Raw genomic sequence first — 9,028 nt, 5'->3', positions numbered from 1 at the left:
GAGAGCGTGACCTGAGCTGAAGTCGGACGCTTAACCGACTGAGCCACCCAGGCGCCCCTGTTTTAAGATTTTATTTTTAAGCAATCTCTACACTCAACGTGGCGCTTGAACCCACAAACCCAAGATCAAGAGTCACATGCTCCACTGACTGAGCCAGCCAGGCATTCCAGGGTTTATTTTTATTTTTAGTGTTCCAATCAGAAGATTCTGAAATGCCTAAGCCCCTTCTTATAAGGGAGGATTCAGGTATAATGGAGGTTGAGTTGTCTGGGAAAAATGGTCTGACCTGAAAGAATCTTACTGCCTACTCTACTCTCAAGATATACCCAGCACTCCACAGAGGGGGTTATGCATCACTGGGGACATGGGGAGAGAAAGGAGATTGCAGAATAAAGGGATCCCCAGGCTCCCACTCAAGAAAGACTCTGTAAAGACAGTCAGGAAGCTCATTGGAAAATCAGTATTTCACCTGCGGACATCTTTTGGACTTCTTGTGTGTCTGGACTTGTTGCTAGTAGGACTCTTTTTGGCAATGAACTGTGCCTCCTTCTCAGACTTTTGTCAAAAGAAAGGAGGATATATTTGATTATGAACTGCATGCAGCTGATCATGTTGAACCATGGAAACAGTGCTCCTCAACCCTGACCAATGGGAGATGCTTGCTCTCTCTTAGTGGTGGTGGTGGGGTGGGGGTTGGTTGGAAACAAGATTCAGTCTTCCATAATACAGCCCTTCACCTGGCTCTTCCAGAGACACAATCCAAGGAAGACCAACTTCTCCTGAAAGTGTTAGTGAAAAGCTGGGTTGTGAGCATGTTATTTTTAGACAATAGTAGGCGATGGACAAAGCAAGACATGTAAAAGGAACATGTGTTTTTGTACACTTGGGTCATAGTCCTTCAGGAGTTTACTGTTGGTAAGACAACTGCCAATACTCCACAGATTTGTGTCAGGAACACCAAAGAAACAGAATCATTTGTGAAGAAGAACAGTCTTCCATTGGACTTTGTATATTACCAAAAAAGAGCACAAGTGAAGGTCAAATCTGCCCTCCAAGTTCCTAATTATAATTCAGAGAGCCATGTAGGAAAGAGAATGGAGAGAAAGTAAAAAACTAAAAAAGTCTGCCTGGAGTTTGGGAATACTGAATGGAGACGAAGATATTTCTGTCTTTGATGTCAAACATTCACATAGTCATTTTTTTTCCCTAAAGGCATTTAATTTTGTGGGATTGAATTCTTCTTTCTGATGCCTAGGAAAATATAAATGCCATCAACTGTTTGATCTCATCTGGGTAGTTTGAAGGCTGTTTGTTTGTGGGTAGGAAAGTTAACACCACAAAAAGCACTAAAACCCTACAACATGCCAGCTTTGAATGATTCACAGCAAACAGTCACAATGCAGGTCAGATGGTGCATTTCTGATGTTAAAAAAAAAAAAAAAGTTTACTTAAAAGTGTATCCAGAAAGCACAAGACATTTGTACTGTTTGTCATCCACTGAAAGCTAAACAAGATTGGGACTTGATTATTTTAAGTTACAGTTTGAAAAACCAAAGCCAATGATTTCTGAAAACAACAAAAAAATATGCTAATTTAAATAGTTTTGAAAATAGGCACAAAGGAGGGAAAAGGGCCTTTCACGTGATTTATAAGGAAAATCCGTTGAAGAAAATTAGCTTCTACAGGAATAGGATTGATAATGTGACATTTACTCACTTTGATCTAAATTTAACATCTACTCACATTTTCAATGTTCCAGTGCCCTTCTAGTTACTATAGTGACCATACCTTGCAACTTAACATTTAATTCCTAGGTAACAAACAACAATCATGGATACCAGAGTGAGCATAGGTAAATAGCTGTTTTATTAAATACTATCTGGACTTTCCTAATTGAAAATCATCTCTCTCTCCCTAAGCCCCCTGCCTTTTAAGCATGTTTTAGTTTTGCTACATCTAATGAGGAGATTGAATACCTCTAAGTATAAGTTGTACAAGAAGAATCAAGAAGCATGTGTGTTTAGGCACTAATTTTGACTGTAAGGACCTTGACATGATGGCATAGCATTGCTGGGGAAACAAAAAATAAGGGTTCTAAAATAAGTGCTTTTCTGCTGGAGCTGACCTAGAAAGTCACTCTTGATGTTTGATGAAGCAGTGTATAAAAAAATACCCTCAATAGTTAGAGCATCTGTTCTGTCTAGTGATGTGCCATATCCAATGTTTATTCTTTTTCTAATATAGACAGATCCATGATGTGGGAGTTTTTGTTTTTTGTTTTTGTTTTTTTTTGTTTTTTTCACAAAAGAAACTTCCAGATAAATGCAGAAGAATCTCCTAACCACTGAAAAGACAAACAGTAAGTACTTCATTATATATATATATATATATATATATATATATATATATGTATACTCTATACTTTTAAAACATCATGTCAAAAGTCCTATTTGAGCTCTCCAACAAAAAGAGTGTCCAAAGATTCATACCTCAGTAGCACAGAGATATTCTGGCATTTACAGTTCTAGGTATTGACCCTGTGATGCAGTCTTAATATGTTAGAGATAGCAATAAGTCAATTGAAATGCAGGGTTCTGAACCAAGAACACACACTTTTTTTTAAAGTAATCTCTACCCACAATATGGGGCTCAAACTCAGGACCCCAAGATTGAGTCACATGCTCTACAGACCAAGCCAGCCAGGTTCCCCAAGAACCTATTTAATTGTTTGTTTGTTTGTTTATTTTGAGAGAGAGAGCATGATGAGGGGAGGGGAAGAGAGGAAGAGAGAGAGAATCCCAAGCACACTCTGCACTTTCATCATGGAGCCCAATGGGGGGGCTTGAACTCAAAAACCGTGAGATCATGACCTGAGCTGAAATCAAGAGTCAGTCACTCGACTGACTCAGCCACCCGAGCACCCCAAGAATCCACACTTTTATTTTTTTTAAAGAATTTTTTTTTCAACGTTTATTTATTTTTGGGACAGAGAGAGACAGAGCATGAACGGGGGAGGGGCAGAGAGAGAGGGAGACACAGAATCAGAAACAGGCTCCAGGCTCTGAGCCATCAGCCCAGAGCCTGACGCGGGGCTCGAACTCACGGACTGCGAGATCGTGACCTGGCTGAAGTCGGACGCTTAACCGACTGCGCCACACAGGCGCCCCCCACACTTTTATTTTATTTTATTTTATTTATTTTTAATTTTTCTTAATGTTATTTGTTATTGAGAGGCAGAGAGAGACAGAGCATGAGCATGGGAGGGGCAGAGAGAGAAGAAGACACAGAATCTGAATGAGGCTCCAGGCTCTGAGCTGTTAGCACAGAGCCCGATGTGGGGCTCGAACTCAAACTGAGCAAGATCATCACTTGAGCTGAAGTCAGACACTTAACCGACTGAGCCACCCAGGTGCCCCGCACCCACAGTTTTAAATCTAGCTTTTCCATTGCCGCACCCACAGTTTTAAATGTAGCTTTTCCATTGCCACACACAAGCAAAGGCAAACATAAAAACATCAATAAAACAGACCAAAAATATACTAGAAAAGTGGAGGGTGATAAAGAGAGAAGGGGGAATATTAAGAAATCACAACATTCCGATACATTCAGAAACCTAATAGTAATACTGATTGTAACAGGTTATTAATCTCTTCTTATGTGCCCAGTCCTAAGATAGGAATCTTAACTTCCTTAACTTGTATTTAGTCCTCATGATAGCTATATGAGACTGTCATTATTAGTATCTTCATTTTACAGATGATGAAGTAAAGCTGAAGCATTAGAGTAACTTGCTCAAGGGTTTCCAGTTAAACTAGTAAGTGGTAGGACTTCTACATATTTAAAAAAGTGACAACAAAAAGCCCAAGTAGTCCAGAGGAGGAGGCATTATGGGTAGTTGGTCTCACAAGCGCCAAAATACAATGTAGGGGATCCTTGGGGATTGCACTGTAGCCTAAACCATTGAATTCATAGTCAAGAGGCCAGAACAGGTACCCAAAGCTCCCCTGGAAAGGGGAGAAACCAGAAATTGGGATGTAGATTTGACTTTCATAAGGCCTTTTTTTTTTCTACATAGCGAAAGTTTCATGTGCCCTTTAATAAAAATATTTACACTTATATATATAGCCACATCATCAAACTGGAAAGTGGAGTAGGTAGAAATTCTTTAGAACACCTGATATGCAAGAACATGATAGTTGTAGACTTTATGTTTTTTTTTTTTTTTTCCTGTAAAGTGATCTATGGACCAATATCGGTGGTAGATTTATTTCTGTTCTTCGGAGCTCAGGGTGGGTGTCAAACAGTGATAATCATATTTCATTACAGCCCAGCATAATTTTAGCAGTTCATTCTTCAGGTACCAGCATGTATTATTGATTATTATTCCACAGGAATCAATCACAGACAAAATGTAAGATAGTCTCTTGTAAAATGACTTACATAAAATTATTTATTTATTTATTTATTTATTTATTTATTTATTTATTTATTTATTTTTTATGACGTACATAAAATTTAATGGGTTCATACCAAACTGGTAGGACTGGTAGAAAAGAACAGTAACTGCAATGTACCACAAGAGGGCGCACTGGTACTTTTAAATATCAGTAACTGCAGGTAAAGTGAGTATAATTGAAGACCGGTGCAAAGGTGCAGATTTCAGTTACAAGCCAGTTGCTCTTTTGCAATCATTCAAAATATCAAATCCACAAGATTTTTAAGGTCATTTTTGTAGGATTTTAAAACAGTAATGAGGTTTTTAAGGCACATTTTTTTTTCATAGAAAGAAGTGAGCCTTTTTTTTTTTTTCCTAAAAATGTATTTTCCTGGGTTAATGTTTTATTAGATATATACTTTGTACAATCACTAGTTATCAAGACAGCTTGGAGAAAATTAAAAGAAAATTGTTTCTTTCTCTTATCAGCCATACAAGTTACAAGAAACTGGGGTTCATTTTAGCAGATGGAGGATAGGTTAATTGGAGACAATTACAATGAATTAATAGAGATTCACAGTCTTCTCCATACCCCTTACTCTCACACAAGTAATGAGGTGATTCATTATATATTAAAGAATAGCTTATTGGTAAAACCGTTCATCATTTTTAGGTCCTAAGAGGTGAACATCTGAAGATGGAAGTAAAAAAAGAATATATGTTGTACCCTAAATATGGGTTAAAAATGAATAAAAACAGGCAAACAATAAAATTCTTATAGCGTATGTGGTTTGAGGTGATCTTGGAAGTGTATATGTGTTGTTTCTGTATCAGAGGAAAATTTATAAATATTTTAAGTTGGAAATGTTCCTTTAGTTCAGGGATTGGCAGACTTTTTCTATAAAAGGCCAGATAGCAAATACTTCTGGCTTTGCAGGCTTATGGTCTTTGTCTACTTAGAGCTACTCAGTTTTGCTAATGTAGTATGAAAGCAGCCATAAACAGGCAAATGAATGGGGCTGGTTGTGTTCCAATAAAATATTATTTACAAAAAACAGATGCCAGGCTAGATTTGGCCCCAGGATCATAGTTTACAGAACCTTGCTCAACCTGCGGGCCCCTTAACACGAAAGTGCTGAAGGAGAAGGAGAAATCGCTTTGGAGATCTGGATATAGGGGCACAAAAAGAGCTTCTTACTGGAGAGATAAGGATATAAAAAGATTCACCTAAGGTCCCAAGAGATGCTCAACAGAGTCCATGGCAAAAAGCCAGAAAAACAGCTGTTTTAGGAAGAAGTGTATTGTAGAAAATTGGTTGAAACATATGTGTAGCCCCATGTCTAAAATAAGTAAAGCACCGAAGGTGCACTTAATCAAAAATGTCTGGGAGATAGGGAGTTTGCCTTGAGCATCAGTAGCCCTGGCTTTGTGAGCCACCAAGAAGGAAGGAAAATCTTGGACCCTGCAGGGAACCATAGAGTTTTGCAGCAAGACAACTGTGGGTGATAAATTATCCCCAGGAAAACACCCTTAAACATCCCCAGGAAGCACCCTTAAGTCCCAACTCAAGGATATTTTCTGAAGGACTGCTGGAACTTTAAATATTTAAAAAATATATTCCATGGTTTGTAGAAAGAGCAGATACATTTCCTAAGAGTGAGATGCGTTATACTTTGATTTGGGAGATGACCTAAAATTTCCATGAAATCAATTAATTAATTGCTGGGGAGAAAAACCACTTAGGAGACTTAGATAGTTCCATGATTCCCAAATCTGGCCGCAGAAAAATGTCAAGGAGATTTTTAAAAAAACAATTTCTCAGGTCTCATTCCAGACCTATTGGATTTGATTTCCTGTAGCCTGTGGTCCGGGCATTCTGACGGTGCTGCCCAAGTGGGTCCTGAGAATGGCCAGGCTAGCACAAGACCAGAGACTGGCATTTGGAAGCCACTAGGATAAAGGACAAACCCCAGGTTTGAAGTTTGGCCATCCAAAGTTCCCATTCAGGCTCTGCTTTAGATTAGTCATTTGACCTTGAGCTAGTGATGGAACATTTCCGAGCTTCAGTCACAATACCTGTAATGTGGAGCCTATGTTTGCCGCTATGGAAAGGATTGAAAATCTGATGTGGCTGTCAGTCGAGATGCTTCTGGCTCTTTTAGATGCTTCTGGCTCTTTTACATCCTCTCTGCCCTCACTTCATAGAGATAATATAGTTGGATTCACTCCACTCACCAGTGCACAGGATTTTACTAAAAGTGAGGGCATTTTTAAGAAGATATGTAAGCTTAGTTTTGTGTCATTAGAAGCATTTCTTCTTCTAGGTTCAGGTCATGCCATCCCTCCTCTTAACCACCAAACAGGGAGAAGACAAAGAACCAAGATGTCAAGGCCTCAAATGCCCTATCAAGTCCTAGCTTGTGCTTTCTTTGTAACTTGGTTGAAGGCAGTTCCAAACTCATGGCTGGTAACTTGGCTTCGGATTCCAAATTCCTGTTGTAGCCGAGCTTTGTTCTTACATGCAGGTGTAGGAGGTTTTTCTTGTCAGAAGTTCAGGAGGCAGTGAATTATGCCACACCTGCTGCGCCCTTATGTATTTTCTCTTTTCTCTGGTTTATCTGAACGAAGAAGAACATCCCTCCCTCTGAATCGGGAGTGTGGAGAATCATGGGGCAGCCTACCAGTTGTTACTTGGCAGTGGACGTGATACCGAGGAGAGAGCTGGTGACTCCCTTCCTCTGGCCGGCTTATTTGCAACAGATTATTCATCTGCTCTTTGGGAAGAGGAGTCCTGGACACAGGAGACTAAAATGAACTCATCAAAGAGGAAAACAAGTTTGCAGTGCATTATGTTAAAGCTCTCTCCACAGTAGGAAAGTCATTGGGGAACATAAGAGAAGTAGAGTTTGGCAACCATTTCCTAATTTTATTGAAAGGAGAAAGCCAGGGAAAATAAAATCCTGGTTAAAGAAGGAGTTGTTTTCGTTTATAGGTTCCTGGTGACTTCTCCAGTGGTTGTGGCAGGCAAGGCAGAAAAGCAAATTTACATTTCAGGAGTTTGTGGACTCAGCATATGAATCAAGTTTCTTTGCACGTAAAACCTGAGGGTTTAGTTGTGTTCTAATTTAGAGTTGAACATCAGCCAAATTAAGAGTGAAGAATTCTGCATCAGCAGGTTTATTGCTTAATTTTGCTACCAGTTCTACTTAGCAACTTCAAGCAGAGTAAAGGAGGCAGCTATAGTCTTTCAGGAAAGCAAGACAGGACAATTGCACAGCATATGAACATTAAAATTTTGTTTTGTTTTTAGGACAATAGCTCTATAAATTGAACGATACTTGTAAAGTCCAAAAGTAAATCGAAATTTTAAGTTATTCCCCAAACCAATGCACACCTTTCAGAATCTCAAGAGAAATATTCTAAAGCTGTAATGACTTTGTATTATGTTTACCATAAAAATCTTCTGCAAGCCAAATACTAAAGCAACGCATCTCTGTTCAAATTAGTCAGAAGTAAAATTGTTAAATAAAGCTGAAATACTCATGTGGAAAAAAAAAGGAGACAAAAAGATAAGTGGCCATTATTATTATTATTATTATTATTTAGGATAGTAATCTTGAATGCAAGTAGAGTCCCATCTTTAAGATAAACTACTAATGCTTTTTATTTTTCTAAAATAACATTTGAAGGGATTACTCTGGGGTCAGAATAATGGTATTACTTTTGGTGCTTGAAATGATCGCTCTGAGCATTTCCAGGCACTTTTGATATTTGTGATGGAGAAAATTAGTTCAAGCCAGGAGAAAGGCTTTCAACACTGTGATACTTACAGTGTTTTTTACAAATGGGCTGTGACACACTTAGATATCACTTAACAATGGTGCTTCCCCATACAATGAGGACTTGGAGAAAAATTTAAAAATAAGTAACAAGTGATACAGAAGCAAATAGATAATCCAGCTAAACCACTGCTTGATAAAACTAGAAACCTTGGGGTTATCTTTGCTTTTGTTCCCTTGGCCCCTAATCTTGCCCAAGCTCCTAATCCCTTCCTCTCCATTTTGTTGGCCCCTGCTTGGCACAGTTCTTCAATGTCTCTCCCTCTAAATTACTAGAGTGGCTTTCTAAATGTGCTCTTGCATTTCCCTCTATGATTTTGGTAATCTATCCTCCTGAAGCATACACCCAATTATGTCATCCTTCTGCTGAAAACCTTTGTTTGACACAACTCTGATGATCCTGATAAAGACAAATGTCTCTGTGGTTCTCTCTGCTCCCCACAGAGAGGGGAGTATCAGTGCTAGGCAGATTGTCACAGCCCAACCAAGTAACTTGGGGTTCTTCCAGAAGCTGCAAGTCTAGGGAAAAACTGGGTTGTTGATGAGGACAGTGAGACAGAAGCCCAGCTGCATGTACTGGGTACATGGGGAAGGTGGGGGAAGGCTGCAGGCCCAATGGACACTGAGTGCCCAAGCACACTGGACTGTGGATAGTAACAGCAGGACTAAATCTAGAGCCCATTCTCCAACAGATAAGGGACTGTCTACTTCCTATCCTTTTTGGGAACTCCCAAAGGCTGACCAGTTTTGGATT

At 39.1% G+C, this 9,028-nt stretch overlaps 1 long non-coding RNA gene across 5 annotated transcripts in view; it reads left to right on the top strand.

Annotated features, from left to right (window-relative positions):
• The window catches only part of LOC121036066 (uncharacterized), a 56,055-nt gene extending 48,083 nt beyond the window's left edge, over nucleotides 1-7,972 (top strand). For all 5 annotated transcript variants that reach the window (XR_005793212.1, XR_005793215.1, XR_005793216.1 and 2 more), the window contains 2 exons: nucleotides 2,245-2,359; nucleotides 7,064-7,972. This is a non-coding gene — a long non-coding RNA (uncharacterized LOC121036066). The remainder of the gene's footprint in view (nucleotides 1-2,244; nucleotides 2,360-7,063) is intronic.
• The last annotated feature ends 1,056 nt before the right edge of the window (nucleotides 7,973-9,028 follow it).

This window comes from Herpailurus yagouaroundi, unplaced genomic scaffold, assembly GCF_014898765.1.
Source record: "Herpailurus yagouaroundi ecotype Mexico unplaced genomic scaffold, PumYag 162, whole genome shotgun sequence".
NCBI classification, from domain to species: Eukaryota; Metazoa; Chordata; class Mammalia; order Carnivora; family Felidae; genus Herpailurus; species Herpailurus yagouaroundi.
The sequence above is the reverse complement of the archived record's forward strand: the minus strand, read 5'-3'. Positions and strand labels throughout refer to the sequence as shown.